Below are 17079 nucleotides of genomic sequence, written 5' to 3' on the forward strand. Positions count from 1 at the left end.
AGATTTTGCTGAAAAACTTGAAGGTCTGCCTGATAAAGCGAGATTGTTAGTTGGAGATATGCTTTCTTCTATAGCACAAGCAGGTGTAAAATTAACGAAAAGAGGTAATGGATTATATCTTTCTAATAAATAAATGAGCATTGATGAGTGGTTGAAAAATTTGGAAGAATACAACATCAAATTTACAACTTGTCAAATATTGTAAGAAATTAAAAATTCATAATGTGGTTATTTGTATGAGAGATGAATTAACAAATGTGCCGAAACATACAAAGAATATTATTATGAACTTAGAAGATAATAATGGGAACGGTTCTCATTGGGTTTGTATTTTTAATAGTCAAGACAAATATTATTTTGATAGTTTTGGTCTTCCACCACCTGTTGAAGTCATAAAATTCTTACAGAATGGTGTTTATCAAACATTTCAAGTCCAAGAATTAAATTCCAAGTGTTGTGGCCAATTATGCCTATATGTGTTATTTCAACTCAACAAAAATAAAAAATTTTATGATATTATTTTTAATCTAATATAAATGACTTATGTTGGTAAAGATGGTTCTATCTTTGGTTTATCTCAAGAACTGGATATTGATTTATCAAATTATTACACAAAGGCACAGGCTGAACGACATAAATATAATATAACCAAAAATATTAACATGAAAAATGCTTATAAATTAAAAAAATTATCCAAGCCCGACTGGCCTCGAATGACTTGGTGAGGTTAAGCGATTTATCACAATATATATCCTTAAATAAAACGGCTGTGTATTCCAAAGATACAGAAGTGTTGATATTATCTCCAGGTCATACAGAATTCACAGTTCGAATTAAAATATTTTTTTATAAAGAAGGGCGTATCGTTTGTATGAGAATAGAACAATGGGGGTATGATATGAATGATTTAGGGTATAATTGGTCATTTAAAATTAACCTCGAAGACCTGGAACAATTAAATCAGTCTCGTAAGGAAGAATATTATCCACTTGGTATCGAGAATGAGTTTTGTGGGGCCACGATTAGTAAACAACAAATAAAAGAATTTAATAAGGGTAAATATAATAATGGTTTTTTGCCCTTGTTTATCACATGAAAACAGAAAAAAACAGGATTATATATAATAAGTAAGGAAATACAAAATGATTTAACTATGGGAAGATGGGGAGGTGTTTCGTACCATAATATTATTCTAACATATATTTCTAATACATAAATGACAGCAAGAAGGCTTCAAGAAAATTATCATTTCTGTGTCCAAGCATACCTTCAAGAAAAGGGTATTCGGTATTTTAATAAATATGTTCTACAACATAAGAATGAGGTATTTTCAATAAAGATTGGCATTATGCTGATGTTGATAAACCGACAACTTTAGATTTAATTAGAATGTTAAATAATGAAAAAATTATAAAGTTAAGAAAAGGTAAGGCTCTTTTAGAAATTCAAAGAAATTTTATTGGTTTCCTGTTGTAAAAAAATTATTTTGGATACAGGAATAACAAGAAATCCTGATGAATATATGTATAATATTCTATGGGGTGTAAGCGATTCAAGGATAGTAAGGGATGAGGAAGGAGTTGAAGAAGAGAGGGAAGAGGAGGAAAAGGAGAAGAGGGAGAAGAAGAGAAGGAGGAAAAAGAGAAGAGAGAGAGAAGGAGGAGAGGGAGGAAGAGAGAGAAGAGAGAGAGGAGAGAGAGAGAAGAGAGAGAGGGAGGAGAGGGAGAAGAAAGAGAAGGAGAGGGAGGAGAGGGAGAAGAAAGAGAAGGAGGAAAAGAGAAGAGAGAGAAGGAGGAGAGGGAGGAAAGAGCGAGACAAAATAAATAACAAAATATGGAAACCAGTGAGATTAAAAAAGATTAAGGGTATTACAGAAAATAACTCAACCCACCGAGGAGGAAAACAAAGAATTGGTAAGTCTATTTGCAATACTTTCGACAAGACTATTGACATCGACAAGATATGGATTTTAATTCAAGTTTTTCATTTTTTTCTTAAATAAATGGGGGAGAGAGTGAAGGCATTTCTAAGGATTCTTTATGTTTTAAAAATCAAGATTCAAATGTGCATGTTGGAAACTAAAAAGGTTTTTGCACTCTGCAGGAATTTTTCTCATAAATAAATGAGTTATTGTCTCAAATGTTAAAAGAAAACTAATACCAAAAATATTTCATATATTAAAAGTAAAAATAACAGGGTTATACAAAAAGGTATATGTTCGGTGTGTGGTTCAAAAAAAAAATCAATTTATCTCCCAACACAAACTAGGAGGAGATATCCAAAAGTTTTTATCAGGAAGTAAATTTACAACTACTGGAATACCAGGGGAATTACATCTTCCAGGGTATTCTTTCTGTGGCCCAGGCACAAACTTGGATAAAAGATTAGATGAGGCAGACAATCCTAAATCCTGGAGTAAGCCTATCAATAGAGTTGATGAAGTGTGCATGAGACACGATATTGATTATGGGAATACCACAACGTTGCAAGAAAAGCATGAAGCCGATAGAGAAATGTTGTATAATTTGTCTCTGATACAAAATCCAACCTTGAGAGAAAAAGTTGATCGGTTCATTGTGAAGAAGATGATCAGTGCTAAATTGAAACTTGGTCTTGAAATTTCAAAAAACTTATAGGCTCTAATGATGTTATTAAGACTGAAGAGCAATTAGCTGATGAATTACATAAACCAATATTCACAAAGTTTCAGAGAAGGAAAGTTTATTCCAAGGAAGTAGATTATATCTGGTCTGCTGATTTGATTGAACTCAATAATGATAAGGGGTACAAGTATGCTTTAACCGTTATTGATTTGAGGAGTAGATATGCGTGGGTTGTACCATTAAAAAACAAAACAGGTAATACTCTTATGTTAGCCTTCCAAAAGATATTTAATAAAAGTAAGAGAAAACCTAAAAAATTGTGGACTGATGAGGGTAGGGAGTTTTATAACAAGACATTTATGAATTTTCTAAAAATTAACAGTATTACATTATACAGTACCTTTAATGAAGGGAAGGCAGTTGTTGTTGAAGCGTTTTAATCGTACCTTAAAGAGAGACTATATATAAAAATTCACAAACATCGGTTCACAACAATGATCAACTTTTATTCAGGATATTTTGGATAAGTATAATGACACGATTCACACGGCAACAAATATGAAACCATCAGAAACATTTACAAAATTAAAATATGAAAAAGAGATTAATGTCAGAAAACCTAAGTTCAAAGTTGGTGATATCGTAAGAATATATAGGTGGAAATCTCATTTTGAAAAAGGTTATGCGAAAAAGATGGACCAACGAGCTTTTAAATTGTTGATGTAATAGATACGGTTCCTTGGACTTATAAGATATATGATTTGGAAGGGGAAGAGATTTTAGGTTCATTTTATTCACAGGAATTACAAAAGACAAAGATAAATTGAAATTTTTTGACTCCGCCCCTTTTTGGCTCCACCCACAAGCCCCCGCCCACACAAGCCCCGCCCACACAAACCCCCACACAAACCCCACCACACACCCCCCACAAGCTCCAATAAATTGAAATTTTTGACTCCGCCCCTTTTGACTCCCGCCACACACGCCCCTCCCACCGAAGCCCCGCCCACACAAACCCCACACAAACCCCCACACAAGCTCCACACAAGCTCCCCACAAAAACTCACACAAGCTCCACACACACAAACCCCACACAAGCTCCACCCATATTCATCATATTCACATAATTAGTGATTAGTTAATTAGTTCCACACACACACAACATGTTTATTTAATTAAAAAATTATCCACCCATCCACACAAGCTCCACTCATCCACCCATCCCCCCATCTCTCCACCCATCCATTTATCCACACAAACCTCATCCACATAAGCCTCATCCACATTCACCCCTCCGACACAAGCTCCACCCACATAAACCCCTGCCCATATAAACCCTGCCCACATAAACCCCTCCCACATAATCCCTGCCTACACAAGCTCCACACAAAAACTCCACACACATAAACCCCTCCCACACAAGCTCCCACCCACATAAACCCCCCGCCCACACAAGCCCCACCCACACAAGCCCCACCCACACACACACCCCGCCCACACAAGCCCCTCCCACACACACCCCACCCACACAAGCCCCACCGGCCCCGCCCACACAAGCCCCGCCCACAAGCCCCACCCCCCTCATCCCCCTGTGCGCCCCCACCTTTGACCCCACCACCTCCTCATCCCACCCCCACCCTTCACACACACATGGGGAGGGGAGGGATGGGATGAGGGGTGATGGGTCATTGAAGCGCACCTACCCCCCTACCCCCCCTTTACATCTCTTTTATTCTTTTCTTGTAATTCAGAATCAAGTAATTGTAAACAAAACAAATATAATTTATTAATATTGAAAATATTAAATATTCATTTGCGAGAATGTACAATCTTTCCCAGCAATCTTCTTCAGATGCCTTGTGATTTCGAAACTCAGACACCATATTCTGTTTTGAAACAAAAAGTGGATAATAATTAGGTTCTATAAAGATAATTACATGGTAATATGAATAAGCCTCGTTGACCACTGAATTAACACACCAGGAGCCTGTCATCCTTTCAAGGTCAATAAAATGAATTCCAGTGTACTGACAAAACCACGTCCAAACTAATGATGCAACCAACATAAGGCGACATTCTAAAGAGAGAGTGATATTAATAATAATTCAGAAATATTTACCTCCAGAAAATCATGTGTTGTATGAGTGATATTAATAATAATTCAGAAATATTTACCTCCAGAAAATCATGTGTTGTACAAGATTGCTTCAACAGCTGATGTTGTGCGATAGTGCTGAAAAAAAAAATAATAATAAGTCAAGGGTATAGATGAAGAGACAGACAGGGAAAGCAACACACACACACACACACACGCACACACACACATACACACACACATAGACACACACACACGTGTCTCACCATTGGTTTAATTCCTTCGAGATGAGAGGACGTGATAAGACTTCGTACCACTCATTGAAAATGTCTTTCAATTCTCTTCTAAAATCATTGATCTCTTCAATAAGAGTATTAATTTCATGAACCACGTCGTGATATGTGAACTCAATTTCTTCCAATGCCCTGTCAGGGAAAAAATATATATATATCAGAATTATCATGATTTAATTAATAATCATTTGCTTCATCGTTCAAAGAGAAAAGCATACACAAACTTACCAACTCTGTAGTGGGCTGTTGGCTTCATCGGAAGAAATATCGTCCATGCCTCAGTTGTAAAAATGAAAATCCCGTCTGGCAGAAACTTTGTCTGGCGAACCGCTTATAAAGCAACGATGAGGAGATTGCTTAATCATTGGGTGTGGGCACAGGAAATGACAAGCTTCTCTTAATGATCTCATCTGGCCACCGCCCGAGTTGCAAATCATTTTTGGACATAAACCACGCCATAAAAGTTTTGATTCAAATGTTTTCAGTTCGTGTTCTGAGATAAAATATAAACACGAGACCTTGTCTCACAGAATAGTTCCTATTTTTTCACAGCATGACAGTCCAAAACCACTTCCTCATCACACAGCACGGCCGTGTCAAAAAAACACTTCCTCATTTTCACGGCATGAACTGAAAACATTTGAAGCAAAACTTTTTTTCTGGCATGGTTTATGTACAAAAATGATTTGCAACTCGGGCGGTGGCCAGATGAGATCATTAAGAGAAGTTTATCATTTAAATGATGGCACAAAAGGGGTATCTTAAAAAATATAAAGATTCAAATGTTTTGTTTTTCAATATTTTAGATGGGGATTATTGTGCAAAGAAAATTAAACTATTGAAGGAATTTGAGAATGAACAAATGTTTATAGGTTCAATGAGTGAGCTAAACAATATGCATTGGTTATTTGATAAAGAGTGCCCCGAGGCTTAGACGTTTCAGATATTTCTTTCGAATCACCTTTAACAAATCTTTATCTTGTTGTATGGGTTATTTGAATAGAGAGTGCCCCGGGGCTTAGGCGTTTCAGATATTTCTTTAGAATCACCTTTAACAAATCTTTATCTTGTTGTATGGGCTATTTGAATAGAGAGCCCCTAGGTTAAAGGGAAATAAAAAAAATGACCGTTTTTACAGCCATTTTTCCCTGCTGTGCAGGGGTTGTAGCTTTTCTTGAGGCAATGTTTTATGGCCGGATGCCCTTCCTGACACCAACCCTGGTCGCCTCTTACGACACACAGGGATATGGTACACCTATTCTAACCGGGGCATACACCGGGACCAGTACACTGGCACTCATTTTGCCGACCTCGGAAGGATGGCAGGCTGAGTCAACCCCCTGGTGTTAATTCAGCAGCCAACGGGATTTGAACTCAGGACCCTGGGATCCCAAGCCGCCACCCTAACCACTAAGCCAACACCAGGCTCCAGGTTAAAAGGGGAGACAAATAAATATACCTTGGGCTAAAAAGGGGATTTATTTTTTAGGGGAAAAAAAAGAAAAATTTCATGGCTGAAAATCCCCCATTCATTTACATGGGGAAAAGTGAGCCAGAACCAGTATTCTTACCCTACTCACGTGACATCAATTATTCTTTATCATCCTAAAATTCCGAAGTCATGGGAAACGTGCCTGTTAAATTTCCCCTCAATCTGTCCAGCCATTCTGAAGGAGATTTCTGAAGGTTTGAGTGTTAATCCAAGATGGCTGCCAGACCATGTGACCGATGATGTCATAGTTATCACACTTCATTCAGCATGGATAGCCAGTTGTGGGCAGTTTGTGGGCAGTTTCATTTGTTCAGTTTCATTTTCATTTCAATCATTTGTGGGCAGTTTCACTTTGATCTGTAAAGCAGTTCTGGAGAATTTTTTCCTTTTTTTTTTTTAACAATATGGCCGCCAAACCACGTGATGGATGATGTCATAATTTTTTCTGTATTGAAATATTTCCCAAGATGAACCTCACAAATTTTCATCCTGATCTAATGCAGCATTCTACTTGTCAAATTTTGACCAGGATAACACTTCATCAATGATGTCATCGTCAAATTCCTCTGATTCCCCATAGTAGTTGCAGAGTAGTTGCCAGGTGCCAAGTTTCAATTTTTCCCATCTTGTGGTTTAGGAGAGAAAGAGGTCCAAAGTTTTCCTGTTTTTCCAATATGGCTGCAACCCCACGTGACCTATGACGTCATATTTATCATTGAAAAATTCTGCATGGTGAGACATCTATGGTCAAAATTTTGTCTCAATCGGATAGCGGTTGCAGAGAAAATGCACATGTACGTAAATACGGATGGACGGACGAACAGCCAACCCAAAAACATCATGCCACAGGCAACATCGTCAACGGAGGCATAAAAAAAGTAAAAGGAAAAGATAACAGAGCAATGACACAATGAAGAAGCACAGATGATCATAATAGATGCAGCCGACAGAAAGAAAATAAGGAATGAACTGCAGAAGGGTATACATCCACTGAAAGCATCAACAGAGAAACTTGTAAATGTTTGAAATGGGTGTGTGTCAGACAACAAGATCAATGTGCCGAATGCTATAACAATCGGCCAGAGAGTGGCTGCTAATCTTTAAGGCAAACCTAACAACCTGTTAAGAATGAAGTTGCTTCAATGGAGATGGTGTCAGGATTGAAGACAAAACCTTTTACGATAGTTGTTCACAAGCTTGTGACAAATGCTCATGGCAGCCTAGATCTCTATAAATGAGCTGGTACCTCTTCATTTCAGTTTGTTTAATAAATATGAAGACCTACAATTTAGAAAGGGTAACAAATCGATTCTCATGAACAAGCTAGTTTTGGAAGATTCCCTTATTGCACACTCTGAAACCAAGCCAGATGTTGAGATAATTTATGGTAATGTGATGCTATATCATGTCTCATGACTAGAGTCTGCAATGGTGGCTCAGCTGGCAGAAAACTTTGGAAAAATCAGTGTCGAAAAACATCAAGTGTGTGGTGCCTCCAGAAAGTCTACACCCCCTTTCAACATTTTCACCTTTTGTTGTCTTGTGTCCTGGAATTAAATTACATTAAATCAGACTTTTTCAACCTTTGGTTGCACATCGTAACCCACAACTTCCAAGTGAAAAACAAATTTCACAAAATTTCAGAAAATTAATTAAAAATACAAAATTAGAATATTGTTATGGCTTTTGAAATTTGCAATACACCATAAAAGGTCCTCAGGTTAGATATATCGATAAGTTCATGTGTAGTTAGTCCACACCTGTTGTTTAGAGGGAATATGTGTGATTCATCCGGGCTGCGACGCTTTGAGTTAGCCATTTTTCTGTTCTATCATTATTTTGGATCAAACCGACAACAGCACCACCTTCGCCACTTCCCGCACTCCGAACGCTGTTCTCCACGGACCACGCTACGACCCTTTCCACGTTGGAAAGGGTCTGAGAACGCGGGCGTACGGCGCGTGGAGAAGAAAACCAACAACCCCTGTGGGGTTTTCCCGCCTAATTTCCCCGCCTGATGCTTCCGCCTGAATCCCCCCCCCCACCACGCTTGGTGTGAAGGGGAGGGTGGGGCAGCTCGCTCCCGATTGGTGGATGCACGGCGTGAGGCGGTCGGAGTGGGGCACAAACCCTTCGAGAGCTTTCTGGAAACGCCTCGAAGAGAGGTGGAGCCGAGAACGGGGCGGAGCAGAGGGTGGAGCCCCGCTCCATGAAGGGCGGACGTGCATAGCATGCTTCCTTTGATTATTTTTATTTATTTATTTTTCCTTTTTTTTGTTAGGGTTCTGGTCCTGTGCTCGCGGTTTGGCGGGCGGCCTGTCCACGGAGGCATGGACAGGAGACGCGGCAGCGCCGGTGGTGTGGCGGACCTGCGCGTTTGAGCAAGGAGTGCCGGAGAGAGCTCGCAGACCGCGAGAGGACTCAGGGCCAGGCGGGACCACGCCGACGGTCGTGGGAGGAGGACTCGACGGCCCAAAGGGAAGTAACCATTTTCTTTTCGGGGTTTTGTATGGATGTTTTGGCACCGTGTCTTGCAAAGTGGAAACTGTGTAAGTGCTTGTAAATAATAATTATAGTCGGTCGTATTGCTTTTGCATTCTATTTGTTGCTTGTATATTGCATGATTCCTTGCTTGTGTTGTGTGTGCAATATGTGCTTTGTAATAAATGTGCTTGTGTGAAATGTATCCCGTTCGTCATCTCTTTCCCCATTGAAAGTGCCATCTTGCATCACGTCAGGGATTGGTAGTGGGTTTAGACACCCAATAAATAATCTGAACCATCGAGGTCGGCGATAACTCCGCTCGGTTATCCCTGCAGCACGGAACGAGCCGCTTAAGCAGTTCGTGTCCGGAGTCGACCTGCGGGGTGGTACAACCCCTCGGTACGCTACCCACACGGGTACTTAGGTATATCGACATTCTGCGATTCACCCTATTCGCGCGGGTAGAATGCAGACTGGGTTGTGGTGAGGTTAAACCCCCACCCGTGGCTAGCTCCTTGGCGGTAGTTCCACTGTTGGCGGTAGTTCGACTGAATTGTCTGTTCCGGTGGGCGACGCGTCGCGATTTGAGTTACGTGGCCGATCGCACGCCAGGTGGGCCAGAATTCGTAACAATATCTTGGTTCAGTAAGTGTCCACCCACATTGCAATAGCAATTGTAAATTAGCTCAGATGTAACCTATCACCTTCAAAATCACATCCCAGGTTAATTGGCCTCCACCCGTGTTTATTAGTCATGATTCTGAATATTTCAGAATAAAATCAGTCTTTCCTGTAGGTTTCATCTGCTCGGTTGTGCATTTCACAGGAAAACCTCATCCATGAGCACCAAGGAGCTTTCAAAAGACATCCAGGATGAAGTTGTGGAAAGGCACAGATCAGGGGATGGGTATAAAAACATTTCAAAGACCTTGAATATCCCTTGGAGCACAGTCAAAACAATCATAAAGAAGTGGAAGGCATATGGGACCAGCAAGACCCTGCCTCGATCAGGTCGTCCCTCGAAACTGGATGACCAAGCAAGGAAACCGATCAGAGAGGCCACCAAGAGGCCAATGGCAACTTTGAAAGAGCTACGGGCCTTTATGGCAAAGAATGGTCACTGTGTGCATGTGACAATAAAGCTATAAATCAACAAAAAGTAGAGATTTTGAAAGGGGGTGTAGACTTTCTATTGGCACTGTACTGTATATCCTATTTGATAGATCTCACAATAGGATCTATAAAGTCCCACGAATGGGAAAGATACGCTGCTGGATATCTACCCTAAATATATACGTATGATAATGAACACTCCTCTGTCAAACATAACTGTCCTCATGAAAAATACTGTTGTTGACCCGACATCAAGGGGGAACCACGATGGATGGGCTGTCTCATGTTCTTCTCTGGACTCACGAAGAATCGCAGGCCGTGGCACACAAATAACTTAATGCCACGGCAGGTCGCTAATCGACCGCGTATACAAATAACTTAACCACGTGACTTAGGGTCCTCTGTCTAATAACCGTTTACCGAAGTACACGTAACCTCCTTATTTGGGAATCACAGCTTCGGTATGTACTTGCATTATTGAGATTAATTATCAGATCAAGTGCAGCTGAGCAGAGATGCCAAGTACATACCGGCTATTGGACAGATTATTGGAGAATAACATCCCAGCTAAGCTGGGTACCATGCTGGACCCTTTTCTTCCATTGGGCCATGCTGGACTAATGGAGGAAAAGACAAGAATGAGCTGGGAACATTTCTAAAAACACATTTATTTAAATCAGGATCCAAGGAAAGTTATGTGGCATGGTCATGGATTTATTGCCAATGTACAGCTGGTAAAGCAAGGAATTTGTGGGGAACGGCAAAAGGCAAACGATATTACAAAAGAAGACACAGTGCAGAGTTCTCCTGAAAGTTCTCATGGTCTTAACTTTTGCTAAAACAGGCGCCATCACACACACACACACACACACACACACACACACACACACACACACACACACACACACACACACACACACACACACACACACACACACACACACGGAAATTAGAGATTGCCCAAAGAGATATAAACAGTTGAGGATTAATGACCTCAATACCTGGTGTGGCTGGCATACCTGTACAGCCCAGAACACTGAGGAAATGGGAAGGAGGGAGAAATACTGAGGGTGTCTTGGGTGCGTGTTTGAGAAATGCAAGTGTAATGCGACATAGGGCGTGGAATAATGTAAGAGGAAGAATGTGAGGTGCAAGTCAGTTCGGTTCGTTCTTTTGTTCGCTCTTGGGTTTTGCTCTAAAGAGAACTGTTGGTCAGACTTGCCCATGTTGATTGCTCTTTTGCGTCCACAGTAGATGAGAGATAGATGGTAGATCAAAGATGCATGAGAGAAAAGATCCTTTTGTATATCACGTAAGAGTCTGTACGTGTAAGTGTCGTTGCAACCTAATGAGTGACATTGAAATGGAGCAATTCCGGCCCACAGCAGCAATGCGTGAGCCTACACCTGATCACTTTGATTCAAATCTTGTCCTTGCTCCACCTGTCTCCCCAGCAAGGTCTGATGTCTGGTGATAATTGCTCCTTCGAAGATCTGCGCCAGGTGATAGTCTGCTCCAGAGATAGCCTGCTCTTGTGATAGTCTCTCTCCCCAGTTATCTGCTTTCATGATATTCTCTCTCCCCCAGCGATCTGCTCTTATGATCGTCTCTCTCCCCGGCAATCTGCTCTCATGATAGTCTCTCTCCCCGGCGATCTGCTCTCATGATAGTCTCTCTCCCCGGCGATCTGCTCTCGTGATAGTCTCTCTCCCTGGCGATCTGCTCTCGTGATAGTCTCTCTCTGGCGATCCGCTCTCATGATAGTCTCTCTCCCCGGCGATCTGCTCTCGTGATAGTCTCTCTCCCTGGCGATCTGCTCTCGTGATAGTCTCTCTCTGGCGATCCGCTCTCATGATAGTCTCTCTCCCAGCGATCTGCTCTCATGATAGTCTCTCTCTCCCTGGAAATCTGCTCTCGTGATAGTCTCTCTCCCCGGCGATCTGCTATCATGATAGTCTCTCTCCCCAGTTATCTGCTTTCATGATATTCTCTCTCCCCCAGCGATCTGCTCTTATGATCGTCTCTCTCCCGGGCAATCTGCTCTCATGATAGTCTCTCTCCCCGGCGATCTGCTCTCGTGATAGTCTCTCTCCCTGGCGATCTGCTCTCGTGATAGTCTCTCTCTGGCGATCCGCTCTCATGATATTCTCTCTCCCTGGTGATCTGCTCTCATGATAGTCTCTCTCCCTGGTGACCTGCTCTCATGATAGTCTCTCTCCCCGGCGATCTGACTCATGATAGTCTCTCTCCTTGGCGATCTGCTCTCATGATAGTCTCTCTCTCCGGCGATCTGCTCTCATGATAGTCTCTCTCTCCGGCGATCTGCTCTCATGATAGTCTCTCTCCCCAGTGATCTGCTCTCATGATAGTCTCTCTCCCAGCGATCTGCTCTCATGATAGTCTCTCTCTCCCTGGAAATCTGCTCTCGTGATAGTCTCTCTCCCCGGCGATCTGCTATCATGATGGTCTCTCTCCCCAGTGATCTGCTCTCGTGATGGTCTCTCTCCCCAGTGATCTGCTCTCGTGATAGTCTCTCTCCTGGCGATCTGCTCTCATGATAGTCTCTCTCTCCGGCGATCTGCTGTCATGATAGTCTCTCTCTCCCTGGAAATCTGCTGTCATGATAGTCTCTCTCCCCGGCGATCTGCTCTCATGATAGTCTCTCTCCCCGGTGATCTGCTCTCATGATAGTCTCTCTCTCCAGCGATCTGCTCTCATGATAGTCTCTCTCGCCGGCGATCTGCTCTCATGATAGTCTCTCTCCCTGGCGATCTGCTATAATGATGGTCTCTCTCCCCAGTGATCTGCTCTCGTGATAGTCTCTCTCCCCAGCAATCTGCTCTGGTGATGGTCTCTCTCCCGGCAATCTGCTCTCATGATGGTCTTTTTCCCCCGGCAATCTGCTCTCGTGATAGTCTCTCTCCTCGGTGATCCACGCTCGTGATAGTCTCTCTCCCTGGCGATCTGCTCTCATGATAGTCTCTCTCCCCGACGATCTGCTCTCATGATAGTCTATCTCCCCAGCAATCTGCTCCCATGATCGTCTCTCTAAAATGGTGATCTGCTCTCATGATAGTCTATCTCCCCAGCAATCTGCTCTCATGATCGTCTCTCTCCCTGGCAATGAGCTCTCATGATGGTCTCTCTCCCCAGTGATCTGCTTTCATGATAGGCTCTCTCACCGATGATCTGCTCTCATGATAGTCTCTCTCCCCAGCAATCTGCTCTCATGATCGTCTCTCTCCCTGGCAATGAGCTCTCATGATGGTCTCTCTCCCCAGTGATCTGCTTTCATGATAGGCTCTCTCACCGATGATCTGCTCTCATGATAGTCTCTCTCCCCGGTGATCTGCTCTCATGATAGTCTCTCTCCCCGGATCTGCTCTCATGATAGTCTCTCTCCCCGGCGATCTGCTCTCATGATAGTCTCTCTCCCCGGCGATCTGCTCTCATGATAGTCTCTCTCCCCGGCGATCTGCTCTCATGATAGTCTCTCTCCCCGGTGATCTGCTCTCATGATAGTCTCTCTCCCCAGTGATCTGCTCTCATGATAGTCTATTGCCCCGGCGATCTGCTCTCATGATAGTCTCTCTCCCTGGTAATCTGCTCTCGTGATAGTCTCTCTCGCCGGCGATCTGCTATCATGATGGTCTCTCTCCCCGGTGATCTGCTCTCATGATAGTCTCTCTCCCTGGTGATCTGCTCTCATGATAGTCTCTCTCCCCGGCGATCTGCTCTCATGATCGTCTCTCTCCCTGGCGATCTAATCTCATGATAGTCTATCTCCCCAGCAATCTGCTCTCATGATCGTCTCTCTCCCTGGTGATCTGCTCTCGTGATAGTCTCTCTCCCTGGCGATGAGCTCTCATGATAGTCTCTCTCCTTGGCGATGAGCTCTTGTGATAGTCTCTCTCCCTGGCGATGAGCTCTCGTGATTGTCTCTCTCCTTGGCGATGAGCTCTCGTGATCGTCTCTCTCCTTGGCGATGAGCTCTCGTGATCATCTCTCTCCCTGGCGATGAGCTCTCGTGATCGTCTCTCTCCTTGGCGATGAGCTCTCGTGATCGTCTCTCTCCCTGGCGATGAGCTCTCGTGATAGTCTCTCTCCTTGGCGATGAGCTCTTGTGATAGTCTCTCTCCCTGGCGATGAGCTCTCGTGATCGTCTCTCTCCCTGGCGATGTGCTCTCATGATCGTCTCTCTCCCTGGTGATCTGCTCTCATGATAGTCTCTCTCTCTCTGGCGATCTGCTCTCGTGATATTGATCTGGCTATATGGACATGTGCCTCTTTTTCCTGATGCTGATCTTGCTCTCAGATTCTCTCTGCGAGGGAGCCTTGTGAATGGAGGAGGCCAATGGGCTGACCACGGACCTCGTGGTTGCAGCAGGTTGATCCTCATCTCAAGGAATGGGGATGGGTGACGCATCTGCCTCGGGGATGGCCAAACAGAGGCCCGATGGAGTGCCAGCGGAAAGTGGACGCAGCGACGTGCTGCTCCAGCGCATGCTCCCATACCTAAGCTGACCTGACCTGTTTGAACAGGAAATGGCACATGCATGTAAATGGGGTGAATGCTGTGCATTCATGATACTCCGCAAATAGCATTACTGGCTTGAGATGCATGCATTTGTGGTTTTGTTTATGAAGTAAAGGGAAGTAAAATAAGTGAAATAAACGAAAAAATACAGGATTGAAGACCTATCTAGAAGCCCTATGCAACGCTCCTTGTCCCATGTACCCACTCTCGATATGGAAAGGGCTAACTAAATGAATATTTATAAGATAGCTGTCTTAGGATCGCTATATGTTGAGTGCTATTGCCTCGGAGGAGTGCCAGTTTTGCAAAACGGCAACAATATTGTATGAATTATTCTCCCATGACTATCCAATTATTTATTACATTAACAAATGTGGTGGGATTTCAACCTCTTCCCTTTCCTCACCTTGTTCTCGAATCTCTTTCCTTATTCCCCGTTCCTCCAAAACTACACACAACAACAGCAGCCCCAATTATTCCCACCTTGTGCAGTCGCCCCCTTCTCAAGATACTAACACCGACCAACAGTTTTGATCGCCATTTTTAGCCCAAGTCTATCATGAACCGACTGGTTCATCTGCCGTTCAGCTTGAAGGTGGCAGGAATTCTTAATTTGTCTCGGGTGTCGGCAATAACTTTCCTCCTTATGAAGGACCGTGTTATCTGTCACCTTCACCAATGACCATTGCTGGCAGATGAATCCTTAGATTTTTATGGCCTTCCAATGGACAACACACATTTATGAATCTCCCCGCAGACGAAACACCAGGATGACAGTTTATAGCTGGGTTGAGATCCAAACCCAGGCTCGACAGCTCAAAGGCGAGCGTGCTGCTCACCTCTAGATCTCGGCTATCCTGCCAGTCTTGTCTTTTTTTATATCCTCGATTTTAACCCCACATTGAAAATAGAATGGCCCCTAAAACCAGTCACTATTTGCACAGTGTGCCGGGAATTTGGCATTCGTCTGTGGTCCATTTTGGCAGCGAGATCACAATGCAGTTCAATCTCAACTCCAAACATCCGACAGTCCCCAGATGCTGCTATTCCCAGTTCTTGTGACTTGGGGCCACAGAACATTTGTGCAGAATGTGAGGTGTGATGAAAAGCCCGTGTGATGTTGTTTACGTCGCCAACTTCGTTCCTTTTTATTTAATTGTTTGATAAGATTTTTGCATTGACTTCATTTTCATGATGGAGAGTTGACACTTTACTGCATCTTTGTAATACTGTAAACTTGTCTATTTTCATTGTAAACTAAACCATGACCAACCTCGCTGGTAAATGACGAAGAACTCGCTGCGCACTCCAATCGTGATGTAAGACTATTCCAAGGTCCTGCACATCCCGGGGCATTCTGCACACCCAGCAGAGAGCCTATTTCATGCCACGGCCTTGCAATTACTGCACACACACCACATACTTCCAGTGACAAGGGCATCGTTTAATTGAAAATGATGTTAATGATGCCTTTGTTTGCCACTTCCTGGGATTACAATTTGTTTGAAAAATCATGTGCAATAATGTTTAAACCCTAGTTTGCTATTATTGCACAGATTTTTATGGTGGGACATTAATACTGCTCGCCGTGGGACTCCGCTTTTTGGAGAGATCACCATGAATCAGCATCCACTGTTTTCTCCATTAAAATAAAAAAAGGGTCTTTGCCGGACATATATTATGGTTCTCGGTATCCTTGCTTAATTATCCTCATGTAGATTGATTCTTCCATGACATAATCTTGGATGAGTTTTGTATCCGACCATGATGAGACATTTTGCTTCTTGCCGGGTCAGAATGTGATCCTAAAGCATCGACTGCTGGCGATGGAATGCCATTAAATTTTATACAGGTTGGGATTGAGCGCTAACCTTTACCTGTGCTCACCGCCAGGAGATATGGGTGGCTCGTGGGGCGCTCTCTCACGATAAAAATGTCAACAGTATTGCCACTTTCACTTTGCCTTGCACACAATAGCCATGGCCCCACTGATAAAAATCCATGAGAACCATGTTCCGATACTCCTGCTCACAAACAGCTCCTGGAAGAATAATGGGATTAGAGTGTTTTCTTTTCTGTATCTGGGATCATGCAGTCGTCTGTTGCCTGAATTTTATTTTCCGCAGCATTTCATCTTAATGGCTGCCCAGTTTGTTTGGGTCAATATGGCTGCTTCTCTTTACTCTGTGTTGTTTGAAAAATCCTGAACACATCCATGCCCCACTTCTTTATCTATAAGATGAGGAAAATAGGAACAAGATGCAAATCTCCTGATTTTCCCAGGAGTTTCACAATACTCTGCTTATTAGTAAAATCTTCCGGTACCTTTGATTGGGTAATTAAGCACTTTGATGCATACTTCTGTCTTTACTTGATGTGGCGTTACATCCTGCGATCGATGTGATGGTAAAGTTGATATGTGATGCTGCATAAGGCTCACACATTGCTGACTTAGATAACTC

The sequence above is a fragment of the Eptatretus burgeri genome, chromosome 14, assembly GCF_056783735.1.
Source record: "Eptatretus burgeri isolate ZD-2024b chromosome 14, Ebu_testis_v1, whole genome shotgun sequence".
NCBI lineage: Eukaryota > Metazoa > Chordata > Myxini > Myxiniformes > Myxinidae > Eptatretus > Eptatretus burgeri.